The following is a 15,723-nucleotide window of genomic DNA, read 5'->3' on the forward strand; positions in this document are numbered from 1 at the left end:
GGGATTGTTACCTATAAATACATCAGGAGTAAATGCCTGGGAGGCGTTTGAACTATTTGTACTGAAGTACCAGTTGGCACAAGAACAAATGGGTACAAACTCATCATGAGAAAAGGCAGAAATCTGAAAGAGAACTACAAGGTCACATAGACCAGATCCTCACTAGAACAGTGAGGATCTAGAATAAGCCTGTACTAGAAATACCAGGGAAGACAAAGAATAATTCCAGTGTGTCATCTGACACTGGAATGCCCATGACGATATTGACTATGTTGCTGGTATAAAATCAAAATTGCTAAACTCCATTATATTTAAACTTCAAAAGTTCCTCCACCAATAGATATAATAAGACTCAGTCAACTACAATTCAAATATAACTGACTATCATATCCAAAAACATCAGAAAAGAGGGAAATTATTTATCAGAGTAATACTTACATCTAAAGATTTTCTTTTATTTTTTGTTTTGTTTTGTGCATTAGCTAAATGATGGCAACAGCCTTGAACACCACCATTTTAGTTACCAGTTTCACTGTCAAGCTGAACTTCAAAACTGTAAGGGTCACAACATTCTGCATCTTCTTATCCTGCCTCCAGCACTGCATTTTGAAGATCCCTCCTCATCACCCAGCACAACGCACAGCACTTCTGTTTCTAATTACATATGGGTTTAAGCCTGTAACATTTACCTTCATTTCTGAAAAAGATAATCTGGTAACTTTACTTGCAAAGATAAATGTCCTATCAAAATCAAAGCCCTGGCATCAGTAAGTTTACATAATGTATATCCCTTTCTTTTGTGTTTGTGTTTTGTTTTGTTTTTTATTGACCTTAGGCTGATTTCTTTCTCTGCTTCTACCCTCCTCCTCACTGCCTTATATGCAAGGGGATGATGGTGAGACTTCTGAGAAGCAGGGGACTCCAGTCTTTGCAAGATCTCCTCCCTTAAGCATTTCCTAGTGATCTGTGATGCATTTATCAGTCTTCTGACTTACAGACAGCTACACAAAGAGTAAACAGTTATGAGAGGATATTTCTCTACAGAGGAAACATTTGCAAAGTTTATTTTAAAAAAATCCTTTTAGACTTTAATGCACAATGATATTTCTCCTTTAAAGGTTGTCTTACATAAGAAAACACAAGAATTTAAAAAATTCATAAAGAAGTTCTGTCATCCTTTGTGAAATCAGTCAAGTCTTCATGCATTTTCTAGAGAGGTTTATCAGTTGATTCACTATTGCATCTCAGGGGTTTATTTTTCTCTTTCTAAAACGAAAATGTGTACCCTAATATTAGCAATATCGAGTAAAACACAATAAAAATAAAGCATCTCATCTGATTAATCTTAAGTTAACCATATCCTTATTTATTTTTTTGATTGCAGAAATAAAAGATACACAAGACTGTGCATTAACTTTTCTGCAGTGTAGTTACCACACATATTTTTTAAACAATGCAAAAACTCTAATGTCACCATGACTGGTGTAAAGCTGGTAAAATATTTTCTGATTTTTCAGTATAATTATTAGTTGCACCTTCCCACTTGAGGAAGTGTGGCTTTTCCAAAAAACTTCAGAAGTCCTGGTGGCCACACTGAAGTTAGCAGTGAAACACTATTAAGTTTAGTGTAGAGAACGTGCTATGTATATTTGTATGTACCAAGGGATGAACCACCATTCACAACATGCAGTATTCTGAAAAGGTAAAAAAAGCACATTTTCCCAAGTGAAGAATCTTGAATCATGAAGGTGATTTTTTGCCCTTTTTACAGAGTTCTCATCATTGAAATATACATTGAAGGAGAATGTAGAATTTAAAAATAAACAAATAAATTATTTTTGTTTCCTTCATAAGTGCTTTTCTTCCTACCTTCTTTCATTCTTCATACCTTCTTTAGTTCCCTGGTGATAATTTTTAAGAAATTTCTTCCTGTGCAGCTTTTCCCCGAACCTTGGCTAAGAAGCCTGGTTTTAACTGTGCATTTAACAAAAACATAATCAATGGCCTCTACCTTCAGAATCATAGGATCCCTTTACCATCTTCATAGTCCTCCTTTGGGCACTCTCCAATAGCATTATATTATTATATTACGGTGCCCAGAACTGCCCCCAGCACTCGAGCTGAGGCTGCCCCAGTGCAGAGCAGAGCAGGACAATCTCCTCCCTTACCATGCTGGTGATGCTGTGCCTGATGCCCCCAGGACAGGGTTGGCCCTCCTGGCTAACAGGGCACTGCTGGCTCATGTTCAACTTTCTGCTGACCAGGACCCCCAGGTCCTTTTCTGTGGCACTGCTTTCCAGCCTCTCATTCCCAGGTCTGCACACCCATCCAGGGTTGTCCCACTCAGATGGAGAATCTGGGCACTAGTCCTTGTTACACTTCATATGGTTGGTGATTGTTCATCTCTCCTATTTGTCAGGGTCTCTCTGCAGGGCCTTCCTGGCTTCTAGGGAATCAGCAGCTCCTCTCATTTTCATATCACCTGCCAGCATCTCTGTATTCTTTGCATTCCTGCATCCAGGTAATTTATGATGACTTGGAAGAGCACAGGGCTGTGGATGGAGCCCTGCAGAACCCCTCTAGTGACAGGTCACTGGTCTGATGTCACCACATCCTCTGTAACCCTTTGTGCCATGAGCCAGCTTCTCACCCTTCCCAGGACGTGTTTATCCAGCAGTGGATTGAACATTTATCCAGAAAGATCCTGTGACAGATGGTATCAAAAGCCAAAAGCCTTATTGAAATCCAAAAAGGTTACATCCACCGCTTTCCCCTGATCAACTAGCTGGGTTACCTTGTCAAAAAAAGAAATTGCCTTTATGTTACTATATAACATTTCTAACTTTAAAATCCATATTATCAATTTAATACAAAATCACCAGATCTTTCAGTATGACAAAATGATACAAGGGAGGTAATCTTTACAATATTACCTTTTTGTGTTTTAGCTACTGCAACTAACTCAGAAGACTGGTTTGGTTTTGTTTTTTTCCTAAGAATGTTTAAAATACTTTTCAGCTTGGCTTACTGCCTTAACCTTTAGGCTGTGTGCAACTCCACTGTGCACCTTGTCCACCATGGGCTAGTAATAAATGTAACTATCCCTCATGAGGCAGGCAAAGCCAGCCTGGTGCTCACCAGCACTCTTAGCAATTGGTAGAGAAAAACAAAAATTCTACTCCCATATATAAAAGCAAATCTAGATAAACCCTACATTCTTCCTGCGCAATAATAAAATTACTTTGTAGCAAAATACCTGTAATATTACATAAAACTCTTCAAATCAAAACCAATTCTTTGCATTAAGTAAAAATGAAAACTTCAAAGACTACAACTCAAAAAGCTAGGGAAGGCCAGAAGGAAGGTTAAGTGCCCTCCCCCGCACCACAGACATGCAGCTTTTAATGGTGTGATTCCTCCATCAATCCCTTCCTCTTTACATGAACGTCTCTTTTCATCTTTCTCATTCAGTATTCGGCCTCTGATGTTATTCAGCATTTCCTGCTGCAAGGCCTACATTACATGCAAAGTGCTGAATTTCCCTCAGGGAGCTCTCCCTTGCTACCCAAGTGCTTCCAGGGTATCCCAGTCCCCCCTTCAGCAGGAGGCCATTATTACCACTGGCATACAATGGAGAAATGAAGGTCATAGATGCCTGAGGTATCCAACCATTTTGGCTGCTCAGATTGAGACAGCTGCTTTTTACAGAGTCCTTAGCATTTTCAGCACTTTCGATGGGCATGCCTATGTGACCAGATTAAACCCCCAGGCTGAGGAACCCAGTTGTCTGCGCTGTCACGTCGCCGGAGCATCGCCTGCCACGGCACAGCTAGGACTCTCCCAAGTCATTTGCAAGGATGGCTGCAGAGTCCACATGCTTCAAGGTCTGCTCCTGATAAGTGGTTTGTTCCCAGCCATCTGCTCTGGAGTCCAGGTGAGTGTAACTGCACACAGGGGGGTTGCCATCCCAGCTGGCCCAAGCTGTGCCAGCCCCATCCATGGACTCCATGCGCAAGACCTCTCTTCCAAAAGGATTCACATCCAAGCCACTCTTGCATGCCTTACTCATAAACATCTCTCCCAATCTTTGCCATACAAATTTCTCCAAAGAAGATGGAGAACTTACAGTACATAAGCACACATCACTGTTGGAGCATGTCCTGCATTTAAAGCAGTGAGGAAAAAAGTATGTGGTACCTAAGATGAGGTTGTATCATAAGGACCCCAGGAAAAGGGAACAATTTTGCTTTCTTCTGACTTTTAAGAGACAATCTTCTACGATTTTTGTCAGATGTCTTTTTGTCAAAATTTTGTCAAATTGTTCTCAAGAAAAAATTGTATTAATTAATCTCCTTGCTTTGAAAACAAATGGAAGAGTTTTTTACAATCTGCTGGAAGTGTCGTCAACATTTTTAAACAAAATATGGTTCTAAATGTACTGATATTTAATGACTTTTTTAAAAGTTAAGAAAGCTCTGGATTAAAAAGTTTCAATTGTGATATTATTAAACATCATTATTTAGTGGGTGATCCCATTCAAAGCATTTGTTTTCAGGTCTGGAGAGTAAGATCAACGTGCTGGTTTTCTTCATGTGCAAAAGCACCCACTGAAATCAAGAAAAATCTGAGGAGACAATTGTTGCATTTACTACTTTAACTGTTAACTGAGTTAAGACAAGACCTTCAGGCTGTATATAATGCAGATATGTAACACTTTCTGGAAAACCTAGCTTTAGGTTTTGTAGGTGTAATGTCAGCAGAAATTCAGAGCAGACATTAGGAATAATTTCTTTACCCAGAGGATAGCTGGGCACTGGAACAGACTTCCCAGGGAAGGGGTCATGACACCGAGCCTTTCAGAGTTCGAGGAGCATCTGGTCAATGTTTTCAGTCATATGGTTTAGTTTTCAGTGTTAGGTAAACCTGTGAGGAGCAGGGAGTTGAACTCAAAGATCCTTATGATCCCTTCTAGCTGGAGAACTGACGATACTCTGTGATTTTAAAAAAACCTTAGAAAGCCTGTGCCCACCTCAGCATCTGACTCCTAAAGCCCACAACCTGGGATCCAGCAAGTTAGCCAAGAAACAATGAAGTTGTTTGTGACAAACCAATACATTTTTACTGAGCAAACACATTCTTGCTAACTTATGTGGTTGTATGAGTCTTCTTTTCTTTCAGTGTCAGCTTTGCTGTAATCTCTCTGCTGCCACATCTTAGCTCTCAAATGTCTGCTCTTTGTTTCAAAATATGAAGACCTGCAGTTTCTTAATGATGTTCTGTGGGATCTTTTACTAGAATTTTCCCTTAATTTCAGTTTTTAAAAAGATGGCTGAGGTGATAGCTAAAACTCTGCATAAAAACATCCCGCTGAAATGAGTTGTTCGTTATTTCCATTTCCCACCTTTAGAGAAGTCACATCTCATATAGATAAGGATTGGCAAGCTGAATGCAGGAAGTGTCAGGAAACATGTCAAAGTATTCCTGAGCATCCTTTGTATGTCTCAGATTCATATCTATATGCAGGGACACATGCATGTATGCACAGCAGAGAAGTATCTGAGCTTTGATTATCCAAATTGCTGGTGGCAGGTCCTGGAGCAAGTGCTCAGAGGCTTCAGCTGGTGAAACCACTTGAAGCAACATGGTCTGAAGGGGCAAGGATGGAGCCTTAGCCTGTCTCCCCTGTGACACAGCTTCTCTGAGAGTCTCTTGCCAGACTAGAGCCATAGGCAGAGCTGTTACTGGAGAGCTGAGCCTTTCCATGAACTAAGACCAAATCCCCACCATTTGCCTGACTGCTCTGATAACAGCTATGGATGGGTTGGTGTATCAAAGGTAAGATCTTCCTTTGAGAGTAAATCCTACAAAATCACCTCTTGGGACTATGGCTAGCAAAGCTGAAATTACTAAGAGACCTCACAGGTTATTATATGAAAATTTAAACTTTGGCTTCACAAAGTCTTGGAGATCTGCAGGAAATACTCAAAAAAGATGAGGTCTTTTATAGACGAACTTTTCAGATTGACTAAATCAGTCTGTCTGCTAACTCGTTCTTCTCACCATCTTGAGCACAGAAGTGACTTTTATATGGATGAGCTGAACTTCACCAAGGAGCAGCAGACTCTAAGACTCTATATATTCCCTAGGAGCCTTGGATAAGAAAACCCAGACAGAAATAGGTAAGGTGACGGAAGACAGAAAAAGAGGGAAAGTATAATTGATAAAATGCTTTTAAAGTCTTGCAGTCACACAAACTTGGCAGTTTTGGCTTATCTTGGTTCTCTAACTATCCCAATAGCACTTGTAATCACTTACTGAAGCTTTCACACAAGGTAAAGCCATGTGGGTGGGCTCTAGACACGCTACAGGTGACGCAGACTGCTTTACAAAAAGCTAAACGCTCTTGAGATCATTCATAGTATTTTTACCTCAAGTCTCATGGAATTTAGGACTCAAGTGGTCTTTTTGAGTAGTACCTCTTCACAAGCCTGGATCTGAGCACTGAGATGGCAGCACCCCCTCAGCCTGCACTGAGGTCTCAAGAGAGCACTGAACATGGCTTTTTAGTGTTGAATCAAGATCCCCACCAAACTTTATTTCAGATCAGCTTTGATTCTCTCTTTCCTTACTAGCAGCTCCTGATGTTGGTGCTTGTGACAAGCATGGCTATATGATCTTTACAAACACTCCTGATGCATTCCTGCTCAGTTTACAAAAACCTGTCCATTTCCATGCCAGGCTGGAACATCTCTCATTTAGGATGTAGCTGTTGGTCATGTCTGCACTTTACCGTTCATGTTTACAATCAGTTGCTAAGGGCTGTTACTGTTTTTGCCAAAGATACTGTCTTTCACTGCTTTTTTAGCCTTCCCTGGAAACTTCTGAGGAGATGAGCTGTCACAGAGAAGTACAAGGCCGAATGGCAGATCATTTCTTTTAATGTCAAACAACCAGATATTACAGAAACGTGATTATGTAAGGTCCTCATGCCAGGTCTAAAACAGACTACACATTTATAACCCAACTAGCACTCTGGATACACAGGTTTGATTGGTGCTTCCATACAATTCTTTGAGAGTCCACAGATGTTAGATATACAGGATACACTAATAATAGCAAATACATTAGGATTAATAAATTAGAGATTTGAATTGCAATTTATTCGTCCACTACTTGATTTTCTCTTCTAATTGCATCACAGTGCATTAAGATGATGGAGAAGATTGTCAACACATCATTTGTTCCTTGAGGAGGCACTAATGTAACCAGTTGTCCTACAGCAAATAATTTTAGGGTTAATCTAAATATGTTAGCTTCTCTAGCCCTTCAATCTTCCACCAATAACAGTGCTGCCAAGTAGCTGAAAGCAGTGAAGAACTTCACAGATGTCTTTTTGTTCTCCTGAAGAAAAGCTTGCACACTGTAGTACTGAATGATGATGCTAGGTTTCAAGGCAGGGAAATATTACCCAACATATAATATTATCCTATATACATAGAGAATGATGTCTGAAGCAATGAGGCACACCTTACAAAAGAGTCAGATTTTATCCCTCTGTGAATGAAATTGAACCCAAAATTTTGGATGTTGCATTTTGGTCAAAATCCTGGTATAATGTTGAGTTTTCTAATAAAGAAAAAACATGCAATGCCACCATCCCAAATCTACAATTAAGGAAAGCACATTTGTATTCCCAAGTGACTTCTTTGGAAATGAATACCTTTATGTTCAATTGCTGCTTCTGTCAAAAATTTCATTTTCAGCCGTTTCTAACAGGACTGTTCCCTGATTCAGTCAAGGTAAGTGGTAGGCCTAGACCTACCTGGACCAGAGATAGGAAGAGATTTGGCCAAAGAATACAGTTTGAAAGGGGCAGATTTATTCAAGAGACATTTGTCTCAATCTATTAGGAGCCTATCTCGAACTCCTTTTGCTGATGCTTTACAGAAGCCCCGAAGGTGGAAGGAAGGAATGAATCAAGGCCTTGGTTTTTGGGTGACTCAATTTTTGACAAGTGCCTTTGTACATAGCTGGAAACATCTCCGAGGTCACAGCATCAGGAGGTCTTTACAGAAGGCTTTTATCATTAAAAATTAAGGCAATTTTCTATCTAATCTGGAACTGAAGAATCTAACCCTTCAATATTTTCATTTCTTCAACTATAGGATGCCTTGGAAAAACATCCCAAACTACTACTACAAACTGCTGTGCAGGGCCTAGGACAACCCAACGTCTTATTTTGCCTATCTGAAAAGCAGTAACCCAGAAAAGAGAACACTTTGCTTCCTGACCTTATTTAAGACCTTACCAGTTTTGGTTCCACATAGTGCACAAAGATACTGTTGATCTGGGGGTCAGTAAGTGAAAGCTGCTCTTAGGAACTCCAGTTTAACATTGTAGACAAGAAGCTACACTGACTTTTAGTCCTAAAAGTATTGATATTTTTTGACCCTCAAATTGACCTGACAATAGAAAAAAGCAAGGACCCACTATCAAGCACAAGCCTATGTTACTGTTACCATAATTCTGAAATCAAGACAGGCTAAAAGGAACACTTTAATAAAACTGACACTATAAAATAATTTATTTACTTTTATCAAACCAAATGTATTTTTAAAAGCCACAGCATCCTCTTAAAAAATGTGCTTCATCAGAGCCATTAGTTCAGGGTTTCTAATATTAAACACACATGTCCCAAGTTCAAAGGGTGTGGGAACTCTAAGGCAGGATCAACACGATATTTCACAGCCAGGAAGAAGATGCTCTTAACGCCCATCCAGGCCCAATGCGTAAGCAGGATCAAAAGGGACACAACCCACCCACACGATATTCTAAGCCTGGAAACCTCCTCTTACAAGAGGTATGTAAAATTGTCCTTCAAAATAATTGAAAAAGGTCTACTCTTTTCAAATATACCTTGAGGTGGTGGCCTTGGTTCCACCTCGATGTCATTGCTTGGTCATTAAACAGTCACTGAAGGACCACGTTCGTCCCTGGTGATTCAAACCTGTAGTTTATATCTTAAAGCCTCCTGCTGCTATCAGTAATCCCCAGGACGGCTGCAGTGATAGAGACAATCCCCATTCCTACTGAGCAAGAATGAGGCAGCCTGTGCTTGAAAGACAACAGACATGAATGAGTTATAACTGAAGGATGTGACCAGCCCTTTGAAGGGTGGTAATCTTGGATTACAAGAAGTGAAATGTTTAATTGCATCATGTTAATCTATGAAAGGCCTAAAGGCTCAATTTTTCTCCATCAGTACCCTAACCACAAGGTTAATGAGCAAAAGTGAGATTTGCTTCTGCCTAGGTTATCTATAAACATGTTGAAACATTCTCATCCCTTCTGCAGTTCAAAAGGAGCAGAAGATACACAGCACCACTAATGCTACTTTAGTGACATGCCTAAATAGGGACTAAAGTGACTGTCAGTAGCCAGGCTAGTCCTGAGAATAAATTTAAGTATAAAGCTTACCCAGTTAAGAGGTTTGCTCTATGTCAGCAATAATAAAAATGAAGAAAGCATAATAAGGAAATATTCCAGAAGGCAAGGCCTTCTAGATGGCACTCCTGTCAAGGCATAGTGACTCTGTGCTGTTAATCTCACCAGCCACTGGAAGAGCACGTATAACACTGTCATTCATAGTTGTGTGATTTCAAGGCTAATTAAGCCTATTCACTGTTTTGAGTCTGCTTAAATACATTAGTGGGATTCTTCTAGCTTCTGCAGCTTGCCAGCACTTTCTGCTCAAACTGTCTCAGAATGTCTCTGGTATATGCAAATTTACACTGAATGTATGGCTATAAATTATAGCAGGATTATTCTGCCATTTGAGAGTACATCCATCTGAGATAAGGTCAACAACCTTGTAGGTAAACCAAATCCTCATACCTTAAGAGGGAAAATGACAAAACTGAAAACTGTAAAATGAAGCATTATGGCTTCATTTTGAGTTCTTCCATTTGATTCTACTATTTATCTCTGTATATATTGAAAATACAGCTAATTTTCTACAAGTTAACTATTGATGAGGTACTGTGAAGTATTATTTCATGAACTGGCTTATTAATGCTCTGAGGCAAATTTATTCTGTATTTGGACTGTACTGCCATAACTGATTTCCATTTCTTAACTTGTTAGGCAATCAGGGGGAGAAGCTCATCTCCAGTGTCATCAAAGAAGATTACGTTCGAGAGCTTTGTTCAGTTAATTATCAGCACAGCTTTGCATTCACTTCCCCGTAACGTGGTTTTACCTAGAGGGCTGACATTTATTTCCTAACAAGCTAGTACCTGAATATGATGGCAGCATGAAGAACACCCTGCAATAGCAAGTCTGATTTCCTAGTAAGGAGCACTTACTTAGGGATAACAAAAACCTAGGGGCTTATGCATCACGTGCCAGTGCTGTGGTAAGAGAGCTGTTCAGCCCCTCTGCCTTGGCTCAGACCGTAAATGCCCTCACACAATTTTACAGTGAGCTGTGCTCCCCTGTCAAGGTACTGTGAGGGGTAAATTGGTCAGTTGCTGTTGTTCCTTGTAAAGAGTTCAACTGCTGTTTATGGCAGCCTACTCCTAAATGCTCAGAGCTGCATTATGCCAGCATTACATATATTATTTATTAGCTAATAGATTGTTGTTCTGATTCTCTTGCTAGTACCAGCAGTGATGCTACTGACTACTCTTTATAGTTACCCAAAGAAGGAATAGGGATGTACAGAAGTCAGACACCTAAGTCACAGCTGATCTATCATTATGTCTAAAAATAGATTTCCTGCATTAGAAACAAATAAATTAAAAAACCCACTGATTTTAGTAGCTTGAGACTTTTCTTTTATTGTTTCCCTGTTGTTCATACCATAATCCATGAAGAAGTATGTTCAAAATAATATTCGTTGTTTTCTGATTATGCAGTTAACGTCGTCGTATTTTCATGCTGGTGAAAAAAAGTACTTTAAGATACTCATCCTTTAAGAAATTCATCCATTAAGAAGCCCCATCCCTCCAGACTTGGAAGAAGAAATGCAATGCACAGAAAACAAGTGAAAACTCAGGAAGATGCCAATGTGCAGCTTTTGCTGAAATTTCTTCATATGCTGTAGCAAGCACTGGGAGGGACAAAAAACAAAATATCCCTTGCTGGCCTTCCAGACTTCATCAAGAACACAGGAAGGTTTAAGCTTAATAGATTTTACATATCTTGACTGATGCATACTGTCTCTAAGGCTTTTATGGCATGTAGTGGTCTGGGAAGCTATACTGGGACTGACTTTATACGGTAACCAAGATAAGAAACCTCCAAGTTCTCTTCAATAAACACTTGAGCTGTTAAGCTTCTCTGTTCAATTTTATTTATTTAGTCATATATATGCATTTCACTTAGATTTAATTTGAGCAGTGACTGAGCAATATATCTATTATAGCATGCGATATGATACCTCTAATTGCATAATAGTGAGGGGAAAAAAATCTAAATAATAAAATTATTTCTATATCTTTTCCATATAGGCAGAGAATTTTAGATTAAAAAGCATAGGAAGCTATGGGATTGCACAAAAATCTACATTTACAATAGGATTAAATCTACTCTGCAATGTCCTAAGCAATTTCTTTTCACATTGTCCCACAGAACCCTGTTGTACATCTTAAAAAATCTCCGCAATTTAATATTGGAAAATTTATTTTGGCTTGAAGTTAATATTCTAGTTACAAAGTAAACACACATTTCTCCCTACTAAAATGTGAGTTAAAACAACATGTTCCAAAGATTTATTATAAAATCCAAGAAATCAAATACCCAGTTCTGCTACTCCAGCAATAACCACATGAAAAAGATGCCCACTACAGATGGGAAATCAAAATTATTTTCTCTTAGGGTGCTCATATCCTGATAAGACTAGAAACAGTGAAACACAGCAAAGTAAACTACAGCCAGTTTTTTATTATGCATCCATGCTTAGTAGGTAAAAAATCCTTATTCCTAAAAATGATAAAACTTACTATAGCAATACTAGACAAATAAGTAAAGTCCTTCCAGAGGCAATCATTGCTTAATTCCAATAGCTGTGTGCACTGCTGGGTCACAAGACATTATGCAATAACATGATGAATTAATATAATTGGCCCCTGGAAACATCCAAAAATTCATTTTTAGACTGCATGTATATCTACTCGGATGAAGCTGAAGTGGCATATGACTTTAAGCGCTTCCCTTTCTGGCTCCCATCTCCTCCTGTGGGGAGCAGCAGGTCTGTACTCTGGTAGAGCAGACACCTCCAGGGGGGTCTGTAGTGGGATCCCACTGCACTGATATACTTCCAGTCACTGCCCCCTTCACCAGATACCTCAGCTTGTGTTCCTCCTCTGAGCTGAGACCAGACAGACCCTCCCTAATGTGCTGTTTATATCATGACAGAGTAAAACACTGACTGAAATATCCCTCAGCAGGTAGCTTTAAATACAGTAGCATCATGGAATATATTTTACCTGTGCATGTATTACATGAAGCTCAAGAAAGTAACATAAATCAAGAGTTTTTTCTAAAAGTGACAGTAGCAAACCGTTTGGCAAAATCCCAACCTTGGCAAGAAACCTATTGCAAATCTTGACCTCTTGCCTTGCTTTGAATGGCAAGCCAGAATTTGCCACTTAACTTTCACTTAGAAGAAAAAAAAAGGCTGAGTATGAACAAATAGATGTGATATAGCATTGTTAAGGTAATGGGACATTTCAAAGTACTGAAGCAAATGGAAATGTTCAGGCTGAAGCGTGCTGCTCTAAACAGCACCTCTCCCTCATCTCGAGCTGAAGATGTTTTACTGTCTGCATACATCTGAATGAGGGCAACCTGCTGAGCTCCAGCGACAGCATCCAGCTGAGAAAAGGAGGCAAAAGAAATTCGAATGCTGTGGTGAGAGCTGCCTGCAGAAGCACTCTTTGGGAAAAATAAAAAAAAATAAAAAAGAATGTTACAAGCCAGCTGCAAGCTCCACGAATGCTGAATGAAGTGAGAGTTTATCAGTTGTATCAGATTTATCAGCTGATTGAACAGAATAGACAGAGGTACTAAGAACCAGAAACAATCTATTTTTTCTGTACTGCATCTTATCCCTCTGGGACAGACTTCCAGAGTTTTGCTAGCACATCTTGGTGATCAGAGAACAAGTAAATCCCATAAGTGGCCTGTATTCACTGACCCTGCTCCCCTGAAAGTTCCTACTAAAGCTCCCTGGAAGATCATGTCCCAGGCTTGGTGGAATGTTCAGTTTTGCAGACCTTGCCCAGGCTCTAAGGCTTGGTGCTAGCTCTGCTCTAAGTTGGACAGACTCACCAGCTGAGCAAACTTGAGCTCTAGGTGTTTTTAATGCAAAATGTTATCAAGACAGGCTTTTCCCCCTCCCAAGCCTGCCCGTTCTCGCTGCTATTCTTCCTCTTCTAAACCAATCCTGGCACCTCCTCAGAGCTACAGGACAGCGTCACTGAAATCCTTCACTTAGGTGTCCTTTTAATAGCAAGGTCTTGATGACTGTGTATTTGCTGAGGAACACTGTCTCCACCTGATGCTATGGACACTTCCTTACACAAACATTGAAAAAGTGACAATTTTAGCAGTGTTGCTACAGTCAGTCTTATCTGCAATAAATTAATATGTCCAAGAAACTGCATATATACTGCCTATTGTATCTTAATCATTATGTAACTTGAATTGAATGAAGTCCAAACCCTACTATAAATATGGACAGTACGTACATAGGGTATAAACAAAAGTCTACCTTCACCCAGGCGGTGAAATTCTGATAGAAGAAACGCACTGAATGGTTTGTAGAAACCATGTAGCCAATGAACATGCCTATTCATAAAGACATTTCGGTTTTTAAATTCAGGGGCCAGCATGCTACCTACCTACAGAAAGCACGTATGACAGTATATTTTAGACTACCACAATGCTACGTGTATTTTCTTCTGCAGAGGGGATTTTTCAGTCCCCGGCTAGACAGGGTAATTCCAGCGACAGCTACCGAGAAGGCTGAGGTTTTGTATCATCAGGTTTCCGCAAGCACTATTAGAGCATCGGAAACAAATGACGAGCCGTTATCGGTGGAGCTCACCCACGGCAGGAGGCAGAATACTACGAAATGTCATTCCCTCCCTCCCTTCAGCAGCTCTGAAGGAACAAAAATACAAGCCACGGTTTTCCAAAGCGCTCCAGGGCGAGGGTTGTATTACCCTGCCTCAGACCGATCCAGGCAGCCGGGGAGGACACCCCGTGTCCGTCCCGCCCCGCCGACCGTGCCCCCTCCCCAGGGGCGCTCCCCGCGCCGGGGCCGCCGGGCGCCCGGGGCACCCCGGGGCTCCCCGCGGGAGCGCCGCATCCCGGCCGGCCCCGGCGCTCCGGGCCAGCAGGCTGCTCTCGCCTCCCCTGACAGTCCCACCCGGGCGGCAGCCGGGGATGTCTCAGATAAATACAAATAAAAGCAAAAGGCAGCCCTCGGCGGAAGAGGGATGCCCTCCCGCTTACCTTGCTCCGCGGGCGCCCGGGGCGCCGCCGGGGGCTGCAGGAGGGATTCCCCGGCGCTGGCAGGGGCTGCTCGGGCTTCCCCGGGCACTGCGCGGCCGCCAAAGCCACGGCGAGGGATTTGTTTTGGTCGCTCCTTCCCGGGGAGGGTTTTCCTCTACATTCCCGGCTCCACATCACCGCCCCCCCCGGCTCGGAGAGGGCTGGGGATGGAAAAACCACGGCAAAGGCATCTCCCTCCTACCCCCGGAGACGAAAAGCCGCCGGAGCAGCCGCGCGGCGAGCGGCTGGGGTGTCGGGCGGAGCGGGCGGGGGGGCCGAGGGGGGGATAAGAGTCGAGCCCTCGCTGCCCTCGCCCCGCTGTAATCCCCGGCTGCATGCGAGCCGCCGGCTGCCGGCGCGGCCGCCCGTGTCTGCGGCTGTGCGCGGCGGCGGCGGCGGCGGCGGCGGCGGGGCGGGGGGGCACGGCCGCTCCCGGCCGGGGCACGCGGGGCGCCCCCCGCCCCCCGCCCGGCCCCGCGCACGCTCCGCGCTCCCCGGGCCGCGGGAGGGGTGCGCGCAGCCGGCAGCGCCCCGGGAGCGGTGCGCGGCCCCCAGACAGAGGGTGCGCACAGCCCCCGCACCCTGCCCGGGCTCGGGATGCGCGCTCGCACTCGGAGACATCAGGCACGCACAGACACCGTGCAGAGGGGGGGTGTGCACACACGCGCGCACACGCGCACGCACACTCGTGCACGTGCATGTACACACACACATCACACGGATCCCCCAGGCAGGGCATGCACACACACACATCACACGGATCCCCCAGGCAGGGCATGCACACACACACACATCACACACACATCACACGGATCCCCCTGGCAGGGCATGCACACACACACACACATCACACATCACACGGATCCCCCAGGCAGGGCATGCACACACACACACACACATCACACGGATCCCCCAGGCAGGGCATGCACACACACACACACATCACACGGATCCCCCAGGCAGGGCATGCACACACACACACACATCACACGGATCCCCCAGGCAGGGCATGCACACACACACACATCACACCGATCCCCCAGGCAGGGCATGCACACACACACACACACACACACACACACATCACACGGATCCCCCAGGCAGGGCATGCACACACACACACACATCACACGGATCCCCCTGGCAGGGCATGCACACACACAC

At 42.8% G+C, this 15,723-nt stretch overlaps 1 protein-coding gene across 34 annotated transcripts in view; it reads right to left on the reverse strand.

Annotated features, from left to right (window-relative positions):
* KCNB2 (potassium voltage-gated channel subfamily B member 2) overlaps positions 1–15,723 on the reverse strand; it is a 330,276-nt gene that overhangs the window by 164,357 nt on the left and 150,196 nt on the right. The window contains exon 1 of one of the 34 annotated variants that reach the window (XM_086885261.1): positions 14,521–14,998. The exons of the other annotated variants lie outside the window; for them this stretch is intronic. The gene's annotated coding sequence lies outside the window, so the exon portion shown is untranslated. Of the gene's footprint in view, positions 1–14,520; positions 14,999–15,723 lie in introns of those variants that run through there. 34 annotated transcript variants of the gene reach the window in all.

The sequence above is a fragment of the Cyanistes caeruleus genome, chromosome 1 (assembly GCF_971803275.1).
Source record: "Cyanistes caeruleus chromosome 1, bCyaCae1.hap1.1, whole genome shotgun sequence".
In the NCBI taxonomy this organism is placed as follows: Eukaryota; Metazoa; Chordata; class Aves; order Passeriformes; family Paridae; genus Cyanistes; species Cyanistes caeruleus.